Here is a 23894-nt window from a genome sequence, read left to right as displayed (position 1 = left end):
CAACCCTTGTGTTTGAGTAAGCTGACATTAGAATTGACGTCTTTAAATGAAAAAAAAAAAAAAAAAAATCAAGCTCAGTATAGCACCTATCTTATCAAATATCTTAACACATGGAGATCAAACATAGCAGACTAACTATGGGAATAGCATTTATTAATTAATTGCTGTTGCAAAGCCAACACAAGGAGCACCAAGCATTGTGGATTTTATTAGTGTCTGAAAAACTTACAGCTTTGTTTGGCTGTTATTTTAAAAAAAGAATAAAATTGGTGATTGAGTGCCAGGTCAAAAAAAATACACTGAGAATTTGGCAGATTTTTACCATAAAAAAAAGAATAACTATAATTTACAATGCTATCCATCATTTTAAAACACAATACACTTTTAGGTGATGCAAAAAAAGGTTTTGGCTTATTCCAAACTGAGCACATTTGATTTTATCATTGAGAGTGCACATTTATTTTTCTAGATATGTACCCACTTTACAAACATATTCATTTTTAACAGTCATAACTATCTCTATATTAATGCATTAAACTGAAATCTCATTTTCCTAAGTCCGTGCTTTAGCTTACAGACTTATGCTCAAAATATCTTTTCATCTCCATTTATATTTATCTCCAGAAAAGGCATGTACCTATATCCTATCTAATTTGACTTCATTTTCAATTGGTCTTATGATAAATATCCAGTGAAACTCTATTTCAAGAATCAAGATTGGAGTCTGGACTTTCAGACCTCAGCCATGTGCAAAAATCTGTATTTCATCTTGCATGACTATGTACTGCAGGCAATTGCTGGAGCTCATATTGGCAAACATAGAAGAACTGGTTAGGAATGTGAAGGTCAGGTGCAGTCTTGGCTGCAGCGACCATCAGAGAGTGGAGCTCAGAATGCAGAGAGAAGGAAATGAGGTAAAAAGTAGGATGCCAACCCAGGATGGTTAAATGGGTCCAATGCTGACTAAGGATAAGGATAAGGTCAAGGTGTTCTTCCTGGAATTTACCAGTAAGGTCCTCCTTAAGAAATTCAGTCCAGTGGGAAAGTCAGGCATAATGGAGACTCAATAATGGTGGAGAAGTATCACGTCAGGGAACACTTGAACTACGGGGAACCAAGAGCCAATAGAACAAAATGCAAGCTCCAACCAGAGCTGAGAGAGCTGGGTGATGTCACTCTGATGACATTCTTTGAGGTAGAAACTGGATGGTGTTCCCCAGGACTTCAAGCAAAAAATGTCCCTCCCATCTTTAAGAAGGACAAAAATGGAGGACCCAGGAAAGCATAGGCTAGTCAACCTGAACTCAATTCATAGAGTGGTGTTGGAAAAACATGCCTTAAAATCACATCCAAACACATTTAAGGGCAAGAAGGTGATAAATCCAGGCTAGCCTGGATTTAAGAAGGAGAAATCATGCTTGACCATCATGGCAGGTTGCTATAATGACATTATCGGATCAGCAGACACAGTGGATATGTCAATTCACAAAGGCTTTCCACATTCTTATAACAAAACACGGTGTTCAAAAACAGAAGCACAGCACATTCAATTTAAACATAAGAAAAATATTTTGTACTGGAAGGTTGATCAAACAATGGAACAGGTTACTAAAAGAGGTTGTGGTGTCTCCATTCTTGGCAATATCTAAACCCTGATTGGATATGAAACTGAGCAACCTGCTCTAGTCTAGTTCTGCTTTGGTGAAAGAGGTTGGAGCAGTCAGTCTCATGAGGTCCCTTCTAACCTCAGCTGTTCTGTGATGTTTTGATTCTGTGAATTGGTAGTAAATCTCATCAAATGAGAAAATCTCATATGTCTCATTAAAAGCATGGTACATGTCATACCCGAATTATGGTGGATATTTTTGTGGCCTTACAACTGCATGGGTTAAAATGCCACTGAAGAAAATGATACAAAAAATTATGATATTTATAAAGATATTTAGCTCTATCAAAAACCCCCTGTTTCGTAAATACGCTGAAAATAATTTTGGAAAACTTTCAGAAAAAAGCACATTGTTTAAAACTGAAAATTATACTTGTAATAGAAGTTCCATTAATTGCATTGAAAAATAAAACTTAAAAATTGATAGTTTATTTTTCAGATATAGAAGAAACTTATCAGAAATTGAGAAAGTAAAGGAAAAAAACACCAAGAAATCTAAGAGTGAGAAACTATTATTTAAAAATCCCCAGATATATATAATGTACAGGTCTGTTAATAAACTTGTAAGTTAGGAATATAGTTTCAGATGGCAGAAATATTTTCTTTTGATATTAGACATCTGCTCAAAAGAATGATTAGACATCTGCCCAGAAGAATGTAATGTACAGATTAAACACAAAAATCAATTAAATGCCCTGATAAATTATGTGGGCCAAAGTTACACTATTTTACTTGGTATTTGTCTTATACTGAAATCTTTGTTTCATTAAAAGAAACTAAGATTGCATAAAATAAATCATTTGCCTTACATTTTCAATCTGGTTTTCATGTTGTCAAGAAAATTAAACACTGTTCACTTCCTGTGTGCCTGAAATAATTTCCATAATTTTTGATGTTAGTAAGGATAAAAAAACAATTTACTCATCCCAGCCTCACTAAAGCCTATACAGAATATTTGTAACCATCAAAGGCCTGAAATCATATCCTCGCTGCCCTATGTTTTAAGTTGTCACTGGGCATAAACAGGGTGAGTAGGGTCATTGAAAATTTGTAATTGCATTTACAACCCCTGCAAGAAGTAGGGACTGTGAATATAAACCTTGTGCCCCAAGACAACAAGAGAATGAAGAGCATTATGGTAATGAGGTATAAATTCAGGCTTTTTCTAACAACTTCTGGTCTCTGAACTGTGGTAATTGAACAAGTTTTTAAGTCAAATATTCTGGGTGAATTCCAGATCCTTTGTTTCTTTAAAGTATTAAACAATCCTCTAGGCTTTAGATAATAAATTTCTATTCGCTTTATGTCCTCAGTCACTGAAAAATACTTTTGAGAAGGATTAGGTGATAAACCCTATTGTATTCAATAGTGCAATGATGCTACATAACATAATATTATTTTACATCCAAGGAGAATAAATCTTTGCCATGCACTATCAGGAAGGAAGTGATTTCAAATATAGATCACCATAATTTCTTGTTACACTCTAAAAGAGGCAGCATAAAGGAATTAGTAGTCATTGTGATATACTAGTGACAATTGAATACTAAGAATATGAAGCTAAATGGAGAGTTATTGAATTTGATACTGGTCAGGGAATTCTCCAGTATTTTAGAACAATACAGAAAGTACATTTATGCTTTCCATTCTCTCCTGGTGCACTGGATAGCTAAAAGAGTGGTGTTGTTTTTTTCCCTACCTTTATTTTCAACTGCATTATAGTGATTTCCTGAACAAACAACAGCAAATCAAAAGTCACCAGACAGAGGGAGGCATCATCATCTTTATGTAGTTCCTTATAGGGATGTAATAATTTCTAATTTCTATTAATATTTACATGACCCTTCAAAGGGCAGGAGGAAATATTGTAATACATCAGGAATTTAAAGCAAAATCAGAAGACATTTCCTTCATGTATATACTCACTACTTGTACAAATATATGTCTGTAGGAAAAGCAAAACCATTAGCAAATTAATTTTAAGTCTAAGGGTACCCTTTGTTATTGTGACCAAATGCTTTGCACTAAAATTAAACAGTTGTAATAGAGATTCTGTAAAAAAAAAGAAAGTAAATCCCAAGGTCAAGCAAGAATCCCACAGAGCTTTAAAAATATTTGGTGATAACTCTGTGTTGAAAAATCTCAACTCAGTTTTCAAGCGAGCCCAAAGTTTTCCTCTGTTTAATGTTATGGCTCCACAAACACATAATTCCAAAGCAATGTCAAATTCTATATGACACTGAAGAGACTGGGGTTTCAGATATGTAACGTGTTGTGAAAGACCACAAAACAATTGTCCGTCAACTGAATTTCTATAAAAATGCTTTTTAAGACTTTTAATATACATGTCCTTCTGAAGTGATGTCATTGTTTAATTTAAAGGAAGGGCAGAAACAGAACACAAAGAGCATGATTCTTTAAGCTGATCTTGAGGGCACTCAAATAGCCAGAGCAAATTCTTGGCTCGTTTCATCTTCAGGACTTTCAAAAAGCATTCCAACTCAATTAAAAAAATTGAAAAATGCTACACTTCAGAGTTGGTTATGAATCATTTTGTATGATGCTTTATATTGAGAAATAAGTTACACCTTGCATTTGTTTTCAAAGACTCTGGAACTCAGATAATTTGTCAGAAAATTCTGGCAAAAGATAGTTGAGATACAGATCTGTGCTACAAATGATGGTGCCAAATGCTGCTGATAAACATGCATGACCTACAGGAGTTTGATAAATGTCATAGAACCAGTATTCAATGATGAATTGTAAGAGACAAGATTACTTTTAAAAAACTCACACAAACCAAAGAAGCTTTTTCTATATCACTTTCATTGTGTACACATCATACTTCCTTAAAAACATTTTTAGACAGCATTCAGTTGTAGATATTCTTTTCTACAGTTGAACAGTCTAAGTGTTAAAATTGCCATAACTAGAGCAAAGAAAACATTCTCTCATCATAAGTAGCTGAAATCCCATTGTAACTGAACTGAGGTTGATTAAAGGATATTACAGATCTGAATGGAGAGAAGGGAAGAAAACCAATGAAAGAATACATTAAAAAACCCATCTATTGACCTAATCAGAAACAAAATTTAATAAAATTTGAGAAAAACATAATTGATTCCTTTTTGATTACCAAAATCAAAAATGAGGTATTTGTTGCTGTGTTACAATGCAATTCTCTTTTTCTTCCTGACTTTCAGCGTAAAGCTAGGAATAGTAAGTATTGCTTCCCTTTTAGAAAATTGTATAATCCTAAAAACCATGATCCATTTAATGTTCAGAAGCAATTGGCTGTCTGAATGATAATTACAGCTCAGACCAGTATGCTATGTTCCTCTTCCATATCACAACATTGCCACTATTATTAGTAGAACACATTCAGTAACCTTCACTCACTTCATCAGGAGATGCTAACTGCTTAACACTTCTAAATTCAAATGCAGTTATTCTGGCATGCAAATCAACATGTAGGAATTTTGGCTTAAGCACTCCCTTTTTTTTTAAAAACCAAGGAATCCCGCATAATCCAAATACCGTTGTTCATTTAGCACACTGCAAAAACCAGCACATGTTCCCCCCCACCCAGCACTGCTTGCAAAAAAACTGACATGTACTTTTAACTGGAATCACAATACCTTGGTTAACCCAGAATTTAAATCCCTTGTGATGTCACAAGTTTTCCAAATGAGTGGGACCTACTTGATTTAGCTTTTGCTTCACTGTGCACAATTACATTGTGTGATGCCCAGTGTCATGAATGCTATCAAGAACTTGTTTTTTGTAGAGCTGCCTACGGCGTTTCATTAAAATGGCTTGAGGAGTACAGACACAGGGTAACAGCAGAAGCCTTGAAATAAAGGCATAGATTGAAACCAGAAGCTTACAGACAACTGCAGACAACTTCTGGTTACTAGGGAAAATAAAAGTTTCAAGGGTAATAAGTAGACAAAGAGCAAGAACCCAAGTATGTAAAATACAGCACATACATGCAGTGACTGAGAGTGTGCTAAAAAAACCCATAATGTCCCCAAGATGACACTGAAGAGAAGAACAAACCATATTCACAAACATTACAATTCCTTGAGGGGAGGAACCTCCCCACTATGAAAATCAGCCTTCTCCTGCTGAAGGACTTACGATGGTGATAGCTCATGCCAACCTTTTCCTCTAAGACAGAAGCCACCAGCCTCAGGAACCAAGGTGGCTCTGGATGGGTAAACATAGCACCAGGAAAGGAGGTAGATGTTAGAGAGTTTTATTCTTAAGCAAACCTAATTCAAATAAAAGCATTCCTATTATAAACAGACTACTAAAGGCTTTGAAAAAAAAAAAAATTAAGACCTGAACAGATAGTAAATTCTTTGCTTTGCACAGCTGGTGTGCTCCTTTGGCCTCACACAAACTGCAACAGATTAAATACAGTAGTCTGATGGAGAACTCACAGCCTAGTCTTGGGAGACAACCAACTGGTTGTCAGAAAAAAAAAAATTATAAGTAAAGAACTATCAGCTTGTGAACAAAGTCTCTGTACAGAAGACATAAAACTTCTCCTAACAGAGAAGATATGTCAGCTGTAAGAGGTGTTTTCAAGTTAAAGAGGAAGTTCATACTAGAAACAAATGCGGCAAAATCTGAACAAAACCAATCACACAAAAAGGGGGTAAATATGTCTGTACTATTTACAGACTACTGGAAGAAAGTGATCTTTAACCTCTGCATTTAATAAATATGATATAATCAGATTATACCAGTGAAAACAGAATTTTATTAAAAAAATAGAAAGCGAGCAGGGTATGAAAATACAGGGCGAAAATATGTTCATTAAAATACCAAGATTACAACAACTGTGATGCTATGTACAACATTTCCTGTTAGTTACCAGAAGGAAGCACCATGCAATGAAACTACAGAAAGCAGTTCTTGGCAAACATAAATTATAATGAGATGTGAACTTTAATAGACACTTTGACAACTAAATCTCAAACCACAATATTGATTAAAAGCAACATGCCTGGGATACCAGGAAGTAAAAAAAAAAAACTTCAAAAGCTACAATGATTGCAGGTACCATTTCGTGTGTATCACTTACAGAATTAGAATCAGAGGAAGGGGGGGACAGACAAGAGGATAATGATTGACTAAACTTCATATTTAGGCAATACTTTGACAATTTAAATCCCACCCTATGTCTGAAATAAGCAAATCCCTTCAGTTTTGCTTTGCCTTTTATTTCATGTTTAGTTATGCATTATGGCTCCATTTCTTCCTGACAGACACCCTTGACAGCTTACGTGGTGTGCTGAGTTGTTCTTACAACCACCAGTGAAGCAGAGATGCACTATCTCTGAAACAGACACATGACTCTGAAAACAGGGCTTCCAGATATTAACAACAAGAGAGAGAAAAGCAAGCTTGTTTTCAGCTTTAATTTGTTTTAGTCAGTTGAAACATGGTAGAATAAATAAGAAAAGATAGCATAAGAAAGAAATGTCAAAACCCTATAAACCAAAGTATCTCAGGCATGCATTATTAATTTTGTTTGGTTTACCAATTCAAATCTGGGGTGGCAAGCAAGAATCCTCTTTTGTAAGAAGAAGTTAAAGAAATAAACTGGAAAATGTAGAGGTTTTGAAATGCAGCAAAGTTAAAGTTGCTTCATTACCTGTGCTATTAAACAGTGTCTAATTACATAACAGTGCTGCTTTGGCAATAACAATTCTTATCTCAATTTTAAGAACGGCAGGAGTAAACTTTTTCAGTTGGGCATTTCATTCTATCTCCTTAAATCACTTTGACTGGGTCAGAGAACTTTGCAATATTAATATTTTTTCAGTTTTTTTTTTTTTTTTTTTTTTTTTCCAGGTAGAATAATGTAATATCTTTAAATGAGTTCAGAGTTCAACTGTTAAATTATGTAGCATAAAATAAGCATAGCTTATCATTTATCTCTAATATATTATTGTGTTCTTAGGTTACTGACAGCTACAGGCCACAAATTGTGTATCAATTTGAAACACAACACACTCATTTTTGCAAGCCCTTTCTGTGAATTAATATATAGCATCTTAAAAATGGTGTACCAGAAGGTTGAATTGTGAAATAATGGAAAGCTCCAAGACAGACGTGTAACGTGAAACTGAGATTAGCAGAACATTTCAAAGAGAAATGCTCACTATACAAGATAAAGAACAGCCAAAGGAGATATTCTGTAAAGAAAAAGAAATCTGAAATCTTGTACCTTGAGCTGGGCAGGAATGAAGATATTGGAAGGGATTAAAAAGAAAAGCAGGATACAATTCCTCTGGTAGAGGCTGGAGACTTTCTGTCTCCTGCTGTGTTTCATGGTTTAGTGGCATTTGGTAGGAACCATAGAATCATTCAGGTTGGAAAAGACCAGATCATCAAGTTCAACCACTAAACTAACATTGCCAAGCCCACCTTTAAACCACATCCCCAAGTGTCACACCTACATGTCTTTAAAATACTTTTGGGGATGGTGAACTAATTACTTCCCTGGGCAGCCTAAGCCAGCGCCTGACAATTGTTTTAATGTAGAAAAATCAAAAGGGCCAGGAGATTTAAGCACCACTGTTTCTGGAATATGCAGCAGCTCCCAAACCAGTTTGCTCCATAACACTTGCTGGAACTCAGGCGCATGACAAGATTCCGACATGACTATATGAAAATGCACACATCCTGAATCCCAAAGATAGGAGGGATGAAGCTAAGAATAAAAACAGAGATTAAATAAGCAGAACCCCAAGTAGAGAAGATCAGTAACATATTGCTGCTTACTGCCAAAGTCTGATACTTTTTTCTCCCAATGCATTGTATAAATTTAAATTTTAATCTCTCAACTGGCAGACCAAATGCCAACAAGAAAAGGCAGAGTAAAGTCCTGTCTTTTCTTACTTTTGGGCAAGTGAGGTTAGCAGGATAATTTCTATAGTAAATTCCTGTTCCCGAGTAGAGGATTTTTGTAAATCCAGCTAATGAGACTAAGTTGTCAGAAGCAGCAGTTTAAATTTAAAAAAAACCCAACAAAAAAAACAACATCAACCAAATCCCTCGAATAGAAAAAGTAGCAGGAGCTTTGGGATTTATTCCTATTTTATAAAATTCCAAAATAAGTAATTTTCCTACTAAGATGCCTTATTTAATAGATAAGGAGTGAGAAAACATTTACAATTTTTATACAGTTCTCAGTGTCAGTATGATGCTAGACTGTGCAAAGTTCAGAAAGCAAAAGCAAAAACCCCTGAATTATTTCTTCTCTCTGAAGAGTCAGGATAAAACCATTTAACTGTACATATTTTATTCTGATGACATTGAATCAAGTAGTGTCTGCATGTAAAGATACCACAAATAGAAAGTAATTGATTTTTTGTAAATCTATTTTTTTAAAATAGGATTGAGTGTCCAAGAACCGGCCAAGGGAAGTTCACTTATCTAATCAGTATTTATGTAATTTAGTACATATTTCATGTAAATTACATATTGAATCCATATGAATGGAAATAGACTTGAACTCTAATTCTATTCTACAAATTTAACCACTGAGCCCAAACCAGTTCATTCTCTTCTGTTTACTGTGCCTGGAATTTTGATTCAACTGGACAGGAAGAAATTTGTGTGGTCTGGTATAACTCTCTACTAATGAGGATGACTCTCACTAGATGAAAGGTAAGAATTTCTGTTTGCATTGAAAACTTGACAGGATCCTGTTATAGTCAGTCACGGGAATCTGGAGTATGGTAAGTAGGATGCATATTAAGTGTGTCCTTCAGGGACAGGTCTCCTATTACATTTTTAAACAGGTAACCTCAGTTCCATATCCTAAAGAATGAAACAAGAACAAGGTTTAGTCATTTGAAGCAGCATTAATCCTAAACCATGAGAGGATCAGCAATCCTGTCACTTCCCTATAATTTTCACCATACCTTAGGATTGCCTGATTATTAACTATAGGTTAATGTCTGCTGCATACATTTTTCCTGTGGATCTCACTCAGAGGGGCTTAACTCTTTTTGTGTTCTATGTAGGCGTCGAAGGATGGTTCTGAGTATTAAATCTTGTAATGCCTAAATGCTCATGGATCCTGCCTGAAATAATTTTGTCTGCTGGGTGATGTCGTCTCCTAAATTGCATTGATTTTTCTTGAAACTAGTCTTCCAAGTCATTTCAGTCCTTTGAAAACCACTATATAAGTCTTTCAAGAGGTTGTCCCGACCCTCATCTCTTTTTCCATCATAACAGCTATTTCTGTCTTAAAGAGAGAGAAGTAGTCACATAGATGGAAATGCAACTGGTGGGAACTGTATTTATTTTCTTAATAGAAACACACCTGCTTGACAAGTGATATCTTAAACCAAACTGATGATACATGCTTCAATTCAATATTCTTCCTAATGTATAGGCAAAATAATCTCAACTGAAATGGTCTGGTACTTAATATATCTCCTCTAAGGAGAAAAAAAACAAGGCAATAAGCCATGCAATAAATAAATATTTAGCATACACACCCTCAAGGCATTTCTGTCACATTTTACCTCAGGATTGTCCTCAGGATTCAATTAGCATCCCTGAAGTAATTCACTGCAATGAGATGTATTCATTTTGATTGAAATTACCTCTAAAACTTTACATGCCCCAGAATTACAGAAGTAAGGGGGAAACTCATATTGCTATAACCACCTGTACAAGATACAGTATGCCCATCCTTGCATTCCACACACTCATGATGCAATATGAAAGAAGAAATTTGATACTTGCCCTTTCCTGTCCCTGTTGTTGGATTGTAGCCCTGCTGTTGATATAAGTTGTCCCCAAGAAAGAGCACAAGATTCTGTTTAACTCTCTTTAAGCATCTCATGTCAGGCTTGAAAGGCTGTATTCCTTTTATCTCGTCCTCATTTCTGATCATGTACATGTTGTACACACGTGTTCACGGCATTTGTGTAGGGAAATATATCTATATGTGCCAAAACTTAACTGGATGGAATAAACTACTTTGCATCTGGAGACTTCATAGAAGCAGTACTCATTTAAAGTGCATCCTAAAATAAACCTCATACTTGGGAAATAATATTGTGTACAAATTAAAGTCATGCCATAGATATATAGAGTATCATGAATTAATGGCCATTTTTCTATCCCAATTAGAATAATTTATAATATATAGTACATCCTGTCAGGTGCAATGTGCTGACATCTTTACATGAAAGGACAGAAAGAGTAATACATAACAATAAACTCCCAGGACAGCATCAATTAACACTGCCAGACTAAGCAGTTCTTCTTACTTATCTTACTAGCATGGCTTATTTAATAAACAAAACAAGACTTCTCAAGAGGATTGTAATGTCATTAGTTCTATTCTTCCTTTAACCTCCTATGCTGAATAGGGCTTTTTTTTCCTCACAGTTAGATGTACCTGTCAGAAATGTGACATGTATTTTCTCATCTTGATACTTTATGTCCTTCAAGGATGATTCTCCTAGGCACCTTCAGTGGCATTCAAATAGGACCTTGGAGTATGGCACCCTTTCTCCTCCTTTGTGCTTTTCTTAGCATGCTTTAACTCCTCCATATCTCCATATTTTTCACCTCTAACATTCTTTTTTTCCTACTTATACCGAAATATTTTCACTCAGCCAATGCTATTTAAATCTTGGCATGATCAAAGACTACCAGAAGTACTTGCAAAAGTAACAAACTTTCATCAATTTTATTTTTATATAAAGACAAGATCTGAAAAGAAAAAAAAATAGAACCAACTTGGCAACACATCTGCACACACAAAAAACACCAGCCATTTTATGATACGATTTACTTCATAATTTCCAAAGTAGAATAGACTACTCAAAATGTGGAGTTTTTGGATGACTCTAAACATTACAGGTGTATGGGAAGAATAAAAGAGGGCTAGGTAGCAAACTGAGGCATAAGAAAAGTGGCTTCCCATATCTCACAATGCCCTGGGATTTCAATCAAGAAGAAAAAAATTATTTATAAAAGATTATTTGAAAGAAAGATAAAAAAAAAAAAAAGACGAGCAGGACCAAAGCCAAAGTACTGAAAGGCTGAATATTTCAGGAATTCTTCTGGGACGTAACACCACACTTGAAGTCCTTGGTCAGTCTGGGAATACAGCACGTTCTAAAATGAGCCTTTGACTTTTTTGTCTCTCCTTAGATACTCTACCTATATGTTTCTGTCCCATAAATGTCCAGTACTCAGATGATATCTGGCACAATCCCCAAAAACTTGTGGAACTTTCTCAGAACCTCTCCATTAATATCTGTAATTAATTTGCTGTGTTTTGGGAAGACAAACAAGGTTTGGGACATGTTTTTAAGGCAGGGTAGAAAGGTATTGCTACATATTAATTGATATATGATCTCTTATCCCTGTCAGTGAATGCATTAAAACATATGCATAAATAACATGTGACAGGTTCTTAAAATACCCAGTGTTTTAACATAAAGTAGGCACAGAGCTGATGACTGGAAAAATAATTACTGCTCTTTCTTTCTCTCTGGTTAACAAATCAAACTTCAGGGCAGACCACAATGTCCCTGTCATCCTCTCTAACATGATGACTTAAAAATAACAATTTTAGTGAAAACATGTCTTCTGTCACCTGTGCCCTTGAGAGATAAGAATATTTCCTGTAAGGGTGGTCAGAAGGGTTTAAAAATCAACTATTTGTTACAGGGGATTTAACTGAAGAACAATGAAGTACCACAAACAGAAGTCTGAACACAATATGACACTTATATGACACAACAGGAATTATTAAGCCTGAACACAAAATGGCAACATGAATTATTCCCCACAACTGAAGGCAAACCAAACGTATTCTAAATCCAAAGAGCTCTCAAAATTAATTAAATCTCTTAAACTAAATTCAACCTGATATTTCTTAGAAGAATGAAAGTTGTATCAAGTGAAAAGTTTTTAAAAAGTGAAGTCAGAAAACTTTCATATTGAAAAAAAAATCCTTACCAAGTCTAATTTTCTAGTATCTTAACAGTTTTCTTTTAGTCTTACACAACGAAAAATATGGCAAAATTTTTATAAGTTTTTAATATTTTATTTTCACAAATGAATCCTTTTTCTTTCTGCTGTTAGCAAATTAATTAAGCTTATCATTTTCATCAAGGGTAAAGGGAAAATTTTTCTTTTATATGTAAAGAGCTTCACAAACAGGAAATCTATATCAACTAATGCCATCTGCAATTCTTTATCAGCCAGACAGTCAAAAAGTCATTTACTTTTCTGATAAATCAGAAGAAATGATTATATGACAGATTTTTGAGGAGATCCTCACCTTTGAAGTCTCGCAGTTTCTTTCGGCAATCAGTGGAAATGGGATATTTACCTGTTCAAAGAAGATAAGGTATTATTAGTCATATCTCAGAATACATACCATACGTAAACCACATTCATTAGTTAGTTAAATGTATATGGATTCATCTTAATTAGGTTCCCCTCTGTGTATTTCTCTGATTCTCATCAAGGAAGCTGCAGGGTTCATGAAACACTATATACTCTGAGAATTGCAAAAAGGTTAAAAGAAATTATCTCAATGTGATTCGAGTAGCTTTTAAGTGCTGACCTCCCACTTATTTTTGCATTTATGGGCAAAACACCTTTATTAGTCTAAGCATATTTCAGTACTTGTTTTAAGTGCTAGAAACAGAATTTTCAATAATATGTGAAATCCAAGTGACTACACTTACAGAGAATTTTGTAGTCTAGAATTCTGTTGTATCTTTTTCCTTTCCTCTTCACCTGCTCTCTCTTGTTTAGCCTCTCTGATTTAAGATCTGATGGACCAAGGCCATTTTTATTTCTCCAATTGAATATTACCTTGTACAACAGTATTCTGACTCAGAGGTGTTATGACACTAAAGATGTGAAAATAAATACTTTGCAATTTAGCATATGGTACTGTTTTAAGGTGCATACAAAACTTAAGAAAAATATTTACTAATTGCTCATATTACCTACTTAGTAATCTATTTTTAAAAGTTCATTAAATTTTCTGCATCAAACGATTTAAGTCTGAACTTACGAACTCAGGAAACATCCAAAGAAACAAATCTATTTCCAGAGCTAAAATTAACTTATTTTTCATTCCTTTCATGACTTCAGTGGTCACAGAATACATATTTTGTAGAAATTTTTGCCTTATTTCCTGTTAGGCTGTAGCATTTGGAGGCATATCCCAACAGAGTAGAAGCCTCATAAATGCATCTTTCTGATAAGAGCACATCAAATTTACTGTCTCACTTCAGTGCATCTGTTGTTTTTCATTTCTTTTCATCACTTTCATAGTACTGTAATCATAACTGAAACTTTTCTTTTGCCTTAAATGTGAAAACATGAAATAATGCCCCCAAGATTGCATATGCAGAAGATAGCAGTGCTTTACTCCATTTCAAGAGCAAAATTCGCAGGAGTCTTTTTGGTAAAAAATAAGCTGTTTTCATTTCTGCCCTGAACAAAGTTTTTTGTGACACTGTTTCCAGAAAAAAAACCCAAACAAAGAAACAAGAAAACCCAAACAAAACAAAACTCCAAAAAACCAAACCAAAAAACCCTGAAAAAACCAAAAACAAACAAAAAAAATCAAACAAAAAAAACCCAAAAAAAAAAACAAACCAAAAAAAAACCCCCAAGACCAAAACAAACAAACAAAAAACCAATTATTTAGTGTTTAAAAAAAAAAGTGTTTCTTTATTGACTGAAATCAGTCATCGCTTACCCTTACAAATTCTCTTTGTGTTAGTAATGATAAACTGAAATAGCTTCTGTGCAGATAATTCCTTATTTTGGGAACTGCAGAATGGATAAAGTGCTTATTTTGGGGGTTGCAAGATGGGATAGTTACACACATTGTCAGCTGTAAGTGAAGATATTCTCTCTAAAGAGTTTTGGGCTAAATACATAATGTAATATATTGTTGTGTGAAGGATAAGAAAGATACAATAACATAAACACATGCTGAAAAAATTGCCCGTGAAATTCACACTTTTTTGGGTCATTTTCTCATTGTAAAGAAAGAAAGTATTTTTAATAGAAGTTACTTCCTCTTTTTGTTCAGTTGCATACGTAAAGAACAATAATTCTATTTATTTACACGTGCTGTTTCTTTTACTATTTGATACTGTCATTGATGTACTTCTATTTGGGGGTGTTGGAGTTGTTTTTGTAGCAAACAGAAAGGATATTTTTACTGTAAATATTGACTAATCTTTTGCCATTCTCATTGCAAGGAAACATTACTGCTCCAAAGTTGAGCATATGTTTTTGATTGTATGGGCCTTTTCATCACTCAAGCATATGCTACTAGGTAAATATAGAGCTGACACATCCTTGCATTATCTAAAGTGATTAATAGCTATAATTATGGGTGGCAAACATCTATTCTAGCATTGCTCTTTGAAAAAGATTTTCATAAAACTGCGGCCAGAGTAGATCTGAAGATTGCTAAATTAAGTATGTTACCATGGTAGCCACTCATTGTACACTGTATCAGAGCAGAGTGAGCAAAAAGACCTTTCCAAAACATTACCAAGTTCCTCTGTCTTTAAACATTTTGATGAGTTTTTGAGGTGTTAATTTACAATGTATTAATCTGTGATACTCCTGTCAAATACATTAATTTTACATACTGCAAAATGCAAAATCTTCTAATGTATTTTAGAACGCAGATTTTCTATCATGCCCCACTAAACACTGAGGAACTCGGGCATCCCTACAAGTGAAAGATAATATGTTTTGTTTAATGGCAGTTTTTGAACTACAGCTACTACTTGAACTACTTGGTGGGGTTTTCCCAACTGTTAATCTTGAGAGTGCATCCCAGGATAATCTGTTTGGGTAGGTGACTGCAAGGCAGTAGAATTTGTACTGTCGGTGTCTTTGCTTCAACATGTATTTGATTACATGCACCCTTTCAACATACATACCACAATTCTGATAGTTTATCAGCAATTTATAGAATCACAGAATGGGTGGTTTTGGAAGGGACCTCAATGATCATTTAGTTCCAACACCCCTGCCATGGGCAGTGACACCTTCCATTAGACCAGGCTGCTCAGAGTTCCATTAAACCAGGCCTTGAACAGTTACAGGGATGAGGCATCCCCAGCTTCTCTGGGCAACCTGTTCTAGTGCCTAAAGCACCCTCACAGTAAAGGCTTTCTTCTTGGTATCTAAGCTAAACCTACTCTCTCTCAGTTGGAATCCATTCTCCTTGTCCTGCTTGCAAAACTCCCTGCCTTTCTTATAGGCTCCCTTCAGATACTGAATCAATTTGTATTCACTTTATTGCATTTTAAATCCATTAAAACTTTGAATCAGAATAATTTATGCAAGCAAACATATCCTGAATTACATGCCAATCCTTAATCCCTAACACATGCCCAATCTTCCACTGAATTATACTTGTAATCAAAGTAACAAAAAAATAACCACCATCTTCAAATTTATCCTCAGATTCTCAAATAAAACTTTATAATTTTGATCACAGAATGAGATGGGTTGGAAAAGACCTTTGAGATCATCAAATCTGACTTAAGTGACTCAGAACTTAATCAGAGTCAACCTGCTTCTACAGCTGCCAACATAAAAATCTTTTTGCGATGGACCAGACACTAACCACTGGACAGAAAAAGTTTGAATACATAGATAGAAATTTTGCTCTTACTTATTCTGGTTTTGCCTGGGCTTTCTGATTTTTCTGTCTTAAATGTTCTCAGTTATAAATGAAAAATTCCTGTATTGCATAAGATATTATTCTAAACATGATTAGGTCTAGAATGTTTTGAAAATTAAAGATCTAATAAATAGTGATAGGTCACATTATTATGACTGATAATGACAGACATGAGTCTTAGGCTCAGCAGAAGATTACTCACATTCAAAGTCCAGTAAGATATTCAATATCTGGAATGATCTTACCACTTCTCTAACATGAAGACTGGCAGTGAGCAGAAGAGAAAAGCTTTGAAGCTCATTTCTCTAACTGTCTAAATAGTCAGTCTCATCTGATCTGTTAGGACCAAAACCACATAACTCTCTTAGCAGGCCTCAAGAGTTCTACAGTAATTTGCTTTGCATATGCTGGAACTGCAAAATAATTCCTACTCTTTGCTTTGCCTGCTTCATTACAGTCAATATTTGTGTGTTAGTGCACACACACTGAATGACACATGGTGCAATTGAAAAGGAACAAGTGAGAGAACCAACCTTAAAAATTTCTAGTTTGCACTATAGCACAGAACTCATTTAAAGATGAGAGTCAAATAACTGTCAATAATTTAAAACAAATGTAGTTTATCTTCATAATACTTTAAGAAATTTAAATCTTGACAACCAGTCACCTTCTATTTTTGAAAAGATTAGAAATACAGTTGATAATAGGAGTACAAGCACCATAATTTGGACCTACATAAAGTCTTTGATAATGTCTCAAATGATAGTCTTCATCTTAAACGGAAAGCAAGAAAGAGTCAGGTTAAACATGGGAACAGATAAAGAACTGATTAAAGTAAAGTGATTAGAAAGTGAAGTGTTGAAAAGAGCCACAGGGGAGTCAGTTTTCAGATCTTCATTGCTTCTAATCTGCATAAATTACTAAAACAGAGAAACTAGCTGTAGAATTGCCAAATGCACTGATGACTTAAAACTGAAATGAAGTAGTAAGTGGAAAGCAAAAGAATTAAATGATAATTCCCCTTGGAAAATGGTTTACATATTAAAAGGAAAACAAAATTTAAGAATGATAAATATAACATACAAAGCATTGCCTGTTTTTCCTTGGAGAAGAACAAGAAGCCTGCTTTTAAATACTACACAAACTTCAGGGAACTTTTCTGAACCTGTCTAGATGATTGAAAAACTAAGAGAATGACAAACAATTCCCATATATAGCAGCTTGGGGGGTGGGGAGGAACTGTCATTTCAGAAAAAAAAAAACAACAAACAACTTATAATCATAACACATGCAGTGGTAAAATATGGTACAACAACTAAAATTAAATGCCTTTCTATTTGAAATCTCAAACTACAGAAACCACAAAAAAGCCCCACACCCCCTTACACTACCAAAAAGTCACCAGAAAATGGAAATTTTTTTACCACTGAAGTTATTCTTGCCATCTTTCCCATCTCCTAATTTTTCAACTTAATTAAAAATTAGTATCCTCTAGCTCCAATGGAAACAGAAAAATAAAGCATTACTCAACATATTGAAAGACAACATTTGTGAACATTATTATGGGCTTTTTTGTGTATGGTTTTGTTTTTTTTTTGTTTGCTGGGTTTCGTTTTGGGGGTTATTATTATTATTTTTGTTCTCCTTTTTAGCTTACACAGTAACATAGTATAGAAATATTGTGGATGAGACTTACAGGAAAACATCTACCTATACATTACTGATAGCAGAAATATTATAACCTACTCATAGCCTAATAAAAATGCATAAAACACTCAAACAATTAGAAGATACACATCAGAGATGATGAATGAAGAAGAGGTACCTCACAGGAAGCCAAATATGATGCTCACCATCACTGTAATTTGACCCATGCACTATACTACAGAAATAGTGTTGTAATTATATTATTTATATCCTTTTGAAGATTTTGAAATCACTACTTGTATGGTAAAAATAGAAGACAATGAAGAAAATATAAGTTTCAAAAATCTAAGCAACGGATAATTACACTTTTTTCTGTAACTCATATTCCAGTGCTGGTTCACTATCATATCTTGCCTTCATCCATGTCTCTCTCTTAATGTCATAGTATTTGGTCTCAGTTTGTACAGAGACCTGTCAGAAAAATGAACTGACTGCAACACAAATGGCCATACTCAAAAGAAGGAAACAAAGACAACAGGAAGAAAAATTTTGTGCAATACAGCTATATAATTACAAGTACATATGGTCCTCAAGACAGCTGCATAAAGACAATGGAAGCATAAGGATTTATAGTGTTGATGAAATTGCACTGCTGTGTCCATTTGAATGGTAGCTGAAGTGACAATTTTAATTCCAGCACCTGCAAAGCATTTTCACACACTACACATAAGAAATTATGATCAAAAGTTGTTTGTATCAGTGCATACAGCTAACAAGGGGAATTAATTTCTATGTATGAAGAAATTAAGAGAAAGAGAACAAAGTTTTTATTGCCATATATAAGATTTTTCAATATCTGCTTAACAAATTTAATATCTCTTAGTGCTCACCATTTTAGAAATAGCTGTAGTTTGACAGACAACTTGATATCAAATACAGAAGGTTTCTATATTTAATATTCCATTGCTAATACTTCCTTTGCTTTTTAAAGGTCATTAATGTTATTGATTACATTAATTTGAAAGCTGCTTGAATAACACTGAAAATTAATGTAAAATGAACATCTGCGTCAGTTGACAACAAACAAAATTGCTGTGTTCTTCAGAGATGACTCGTCCTGGGTGTATTCCCCATCGATCAGTTCAGCATAGCAGGAGCAAAGAGTCCAAATAGAAGTTCTCAATTATTTTTTATATTTCAGTAATTACAACAAGTTTGATAATTTCTCCTTCATTCTTATCAATGGCATCCAGTATGAAGACAGCTTCCTGGAGAAAATTAGGGACTGCTTAGTTTACAAAAGCAAGCTGATTTATTCTTTTTGTAATTATGTATAATAAACAAACAGTATGGTCTGGTAACGAGTGGCATAATAAGTTTCATTAATTTGGTCTAGCATTTGCACTTCTTTAGGAAGCTAAACATCAAGCAATTCTCTCTTCATTTAGCATTTGGCCCAGTGATAAAAACTTATCTACAGACATAATTATTTAAACTAAAAACAGATGACCTTGTAAGGCCATCCAAACCAAGACTCTCTTGTAAGATCATCTAATGATATTCCTGCTATTCAACACAAAAGCAGAGAATTACTTTAAAGAACAGAGGTCAAATGTAAAACTCACTATCTATGTAATATAGCTTTTAGGAAAAAAAATTAATAATGGAATTCCAAGTCATAAGTCTGGACATTTCCCTTTACATATATTCTGACTTTTAGGAAGACAGTATATGCCTTAAACTCACATAACTTCTTAGCTGTGCTAGCTATGCCTTAAACTCAGATAATTTCATAGTTGTACTGATTTTAGTACATGGATTTATAAACCTATCAAGTCTAGCTACTAAGCAGTTTCATATGTTTAAAAATACTAGTATAGCATCATGTTACAGAATTACTGCACATAATTGTGGGGTTAATCATTATCCTATGGTATAGGGGATAACCTGCACACATACTACTATAATTAAGATTAGCTAGACCAGTGAGTCTACTGTCATTTATTAATGTAATTTAATCATAGATATTCTATCAGCATTTATTTTATGATCTATTAAAGTAATGCATTTGTTACTGCAAATTATTAAAAGCCCCTTAATCCAGTTCAAGGGGACATCCAAACCACACAACTGTTGAATAAGCTGAAGTTTTCCAAGATATCTTATCACAGGCAAGTTTTTGGTAAGAGATTAAGACCAGAGCTTTAAGATTTATATATTGGTGTGATTACTCTCACCTTGCAAGTTAGAAAATATAAAAAGAATGTATATATTCTTTGTCAGCATCTGCAAAATATTTATGTCCAGTGATTCTGAATGCTCAGCTAAGAAATGCCATTATTTCTTGCATGAAATTTGCCATTTTATCTCTTTGTTTGAAATTACTATATGAAGACAAAATATTTCTAGAAGTGTTGAGTTTTTCTGGTCAGCAGCTTCTATATACTGAACTAAAATTTTTTAATCTGAAATTCTTTTCAGGTTAACTGAACCTAAAATCCCATAATTTTCTTAGTGTTTTGGAAACAATAGTTTCCAAATTGCTTAGTTTCCAAGCTTCCAAATGTCTCTAAATTGCTTAGAAACAGCAATTTAATAGCCCTGTTAAAATCAGATGAAAAAACTCCTGTGTTATATTACCCACGTATAGAAATGGGTGGTAATCTCCCAGTGATGAACAATTTGAAGAATTAAATCTTAAATGTACCATGAGAAAACCAAAACACGTAAGACATTTAGAGAGTTGATTTCAAGACACACTTGGTGATCTCTTAGAGACTCTGCTGTTTAAAAGTATTTATTTTGAGCTACTGGCATTAAAATTAAATTCAACTGAAAAATAATTAATTAATGACAGTAATACATGACCAAAGTAACAAAATGGGCATATAGAAAAAAGTGAAATGACACACACAAAAACCACAATTCAAACCAAATGCACTTACATTTGAAATAGAAATTATTTTTGTTCAAATCTAGCGAAAAGCTTGGTATGGTTATTTGTTCAGAAATAGCATCAAGGCTCTTAAGTTTCACCATCTAAACTGATACCTTTCTGAACTTCTCTATGAATCTGTTAAGTTGCAGAGCTCTCTGCCTCAAGAGACACATTCATGTCTGTTGCCTCAGTTCAGAAAATATCTCAAATATTTTTCAGCATGGGAAAATCTCACTATAAATATTTAGCTAAAGCTATACATTCCTGAATAGCAATGTATATTTAATTTCTCCACACACTACAACTGTAGTAACTGTAATTTGAATCCTGTGCTAATAAAAGAATCCAGCACATGTTCCCCAGTGGTCCATGGAATGGGCAGTATTTGGTTCTTTTTGACAAGACAAAAGATGTTCTGTGAGCTACAAGCACAGGGGGCTCGCTCTGCTCTGAGTTCTGCCACAGCTCACGAATCATCCTCACTCTGTATCATGGAAAACAAAGAATAAAATCATGTTATTTTTACCCAAGCTTTTTCAACCTTTTTTTTCTTTTTTTTTTACATAAATCACAATTCCTTTACCTAAACCTGAATTGTGTAAGAACCTGTTATTTCAGACCTGTATTCTTCTGCCAAGTTGCAGAATTCAGCTACCAGATTTGAAGAGATTCAGGAGACTCTAGGATCTGGCAATAACCCGAGAACACAAGTAAGCCTTAGGAAACTATGTTAGAAGAGAATCTGATGATAACTAATTGTAAAGTATCATTCTACTAAACTGCATTAAATTGTTCCTTCTAGGCCAAGAAAATTATTCAAAAGTCTTGCAATATAGAGTATACTACATTTACAAAACTGAAAAAAGGCTTAGTTTTGCATAGCAAATACATCAACTGAACACTAGTAGCTATGGAAACTGAAGGCATAATTTTCCACAGAAAATAAGAAACCAAACTTACATTCTCAGATTAACTGTAACAGTTACAAGATATCAAAGTACAACACATGAATGGTTCAGAACCTTATCCACAAGTACTATTGTGGTTCTATTCCAGTGAGATCTGCATTCCTTGCAAGCTGCAACTAATTATAAATTGGCTGATACACCAATACTCTTAGGCTGTGTTAACATTTTGAATTTGTTTGCTCACCTTACCTTCTTTACTGCAAGTCCAGCTACTTTGAAAGAAACAAGTTTTGTCAACACTACAGTTGTAAGCTATTTTGCAAAAAAGGCTATCCTATGCACATTAATAATACTGACAAGAACAGATGGCAATTATCACTTATAACAATTACTTTTTTCTGTTGGTATTAATTACTTGTGCTTAATTTCTGTTGTTATGTCCACTGGCACCAAGGTAAGGTGCTAAAAATCTGCCCAAATACTTTCATCTCATTGACAGCAGCAGAATAGCAGAATTCATTAAAATGGAAATATTACCGTCATTTTAATTAACTCATTTGGGATGCATAAAATTAATCATTATTGACAGATATTTTTTATAATTTTCTAATATTAAAGTGCTTTATAAATGGAGAAGCATTATTTCTAAATGTATAGTGAGAACATTTATTGTATTTTAAAAAATAGAAATATCTATAAAATTAATGAAAGTATCAATCTTAGTAGAAAAATTCTCTACTGTTCTTAAGTGTGCTGAAAAAAGTCCGTTCAAATCTCTTTGGGTTCAATTCCTGTTCACTGATGATCTAGGACTAGTAGTCTTTCTATTGTGTCTTTAACAGAATGCTTATGTCCAACTAAGGCAGCTAGGTGGTTCTCTTCTGCAGTTGTATCAGCAAGGGAAGAATAAAATTCCTACGTAATGTGGTCTGTAACAGCCAACACTCTTAGCAGGGAGCTGCTTAACCTTTGTCAAAAGATAACACCAAAACCAGCCTTAAACAAACAGCCTTCTCAACAGGGGCAGGCCTGCTTTCAGTTAAGCTTCACTGCCACAAGCTGCTCCAGTTCATCGTTTTCAAGCATTCAGCCAATGATCTGAAGACACATTAGAGATATTATAGACTTCAGAGCTATCCGTTCCCAAACCTGAATAGCAGCATATAGTTTCAGTAGTGTGAAAGAAGACCCTGTCTGGATCTTTCTAAAGACAGAGAAAAAGATAAAGTGGTGATACAATTTATTCTGAGTCTAAATAAAAAATGTTCCTGGAAGCACTGGCAGATCAATTTCCCTAGACCAGCAGGTTAAATACACAGGCAGGACAAAAAACTCAGGATATTCCAGGCACAATCAGATATGTATGGCATGATACTCTAGCAAAAACATTGAACTCTAATTGCCTTGTACTCGGATTTTTATAAGTTCAGGTTAGAGTACAGACCAAACACATAAACCTTACTGAAATTCCACCTGCTTGGAAAAGCTGTGAAAAAAACCTGACTTCAGGGCTTTATGTGAAATGAGCAGACAGGAATCCAGTTACCTCTGAGCATTTCAAGAATTAGTTGGTGGATTTTGAAACAATGTTCTCTGGTTCCTTTATGTAGAAGTTTACCAACTTTGGTATACCCCTTATTGTATTAGAGAAGAATTTACAGAGAACAGTTGTAATCTCATAGCTGGTGATCACGTTTGAATAAAAGTAATTTCTATGAAATCTGGTGAAAGCGTAGTAACTTCATAAAGCACTCATTGGAGCAATGCCAGTTAGTTAAATACTTATTTATTAAAACAAGGTTTCTGCTTTACAAGGTATATATTTTGGCCTTTTGTTCACTTTTTATCTAAATCTTCAATCACTGATGGATGTTCCTAATCGAGGAAAAAAAATTTAATCTTACTTTGATGAAGGTAAAGAATTTTTGCATTAGAGTCTTCTAGTATGCTAATTCTGGTGCTCGTTCAGCAAAACAGAGTGTAAAAATTACAATTAAAGATTTG

General features: G+C 34.2%; 1 protein-coding gene across 24 annotated transcripts in view; it reads right to left on the bottom strand.

The window, feature by feature from the left end:
- Positions 1 to 23894, bottom strand: part of TENM3 (teneurin transmembrane protein 3) — a 1290895-nt gene that overhangs the window by 1098035 nt on the left and 168966 nt on the right. For all 24 annotated transcript variants that reach the window (XM_064417780.1, XM_064417778.1, XM_064417776.1 and 21 more), the window contains one exon: positions 13002 to 13052. The gene's annotated coding sequence lies outside the window, so the exon portion shown is untranslated. Of the gene's footprint in view, positions 1 to 13001; positions 13053 to 23894 lie in introns of those variants that run through there.

This window comes from Passer domesticus, chromosome 4, assembly GCF_036417665.1.
Source record: "Passer domesticus isolate bPasDom1 chromosome 4, bPasDom1.hap1, whole genome shotgun sequence".
NCBI classification, from domain to species: Eukaryota; Metazoa; Chordata; class Aves; order Passeriformes; family Passeridae; genus Passer; species Passer domesticus.
This window is presented reverse-complemented; position numbering and strand designations above follow the sequence as displayed.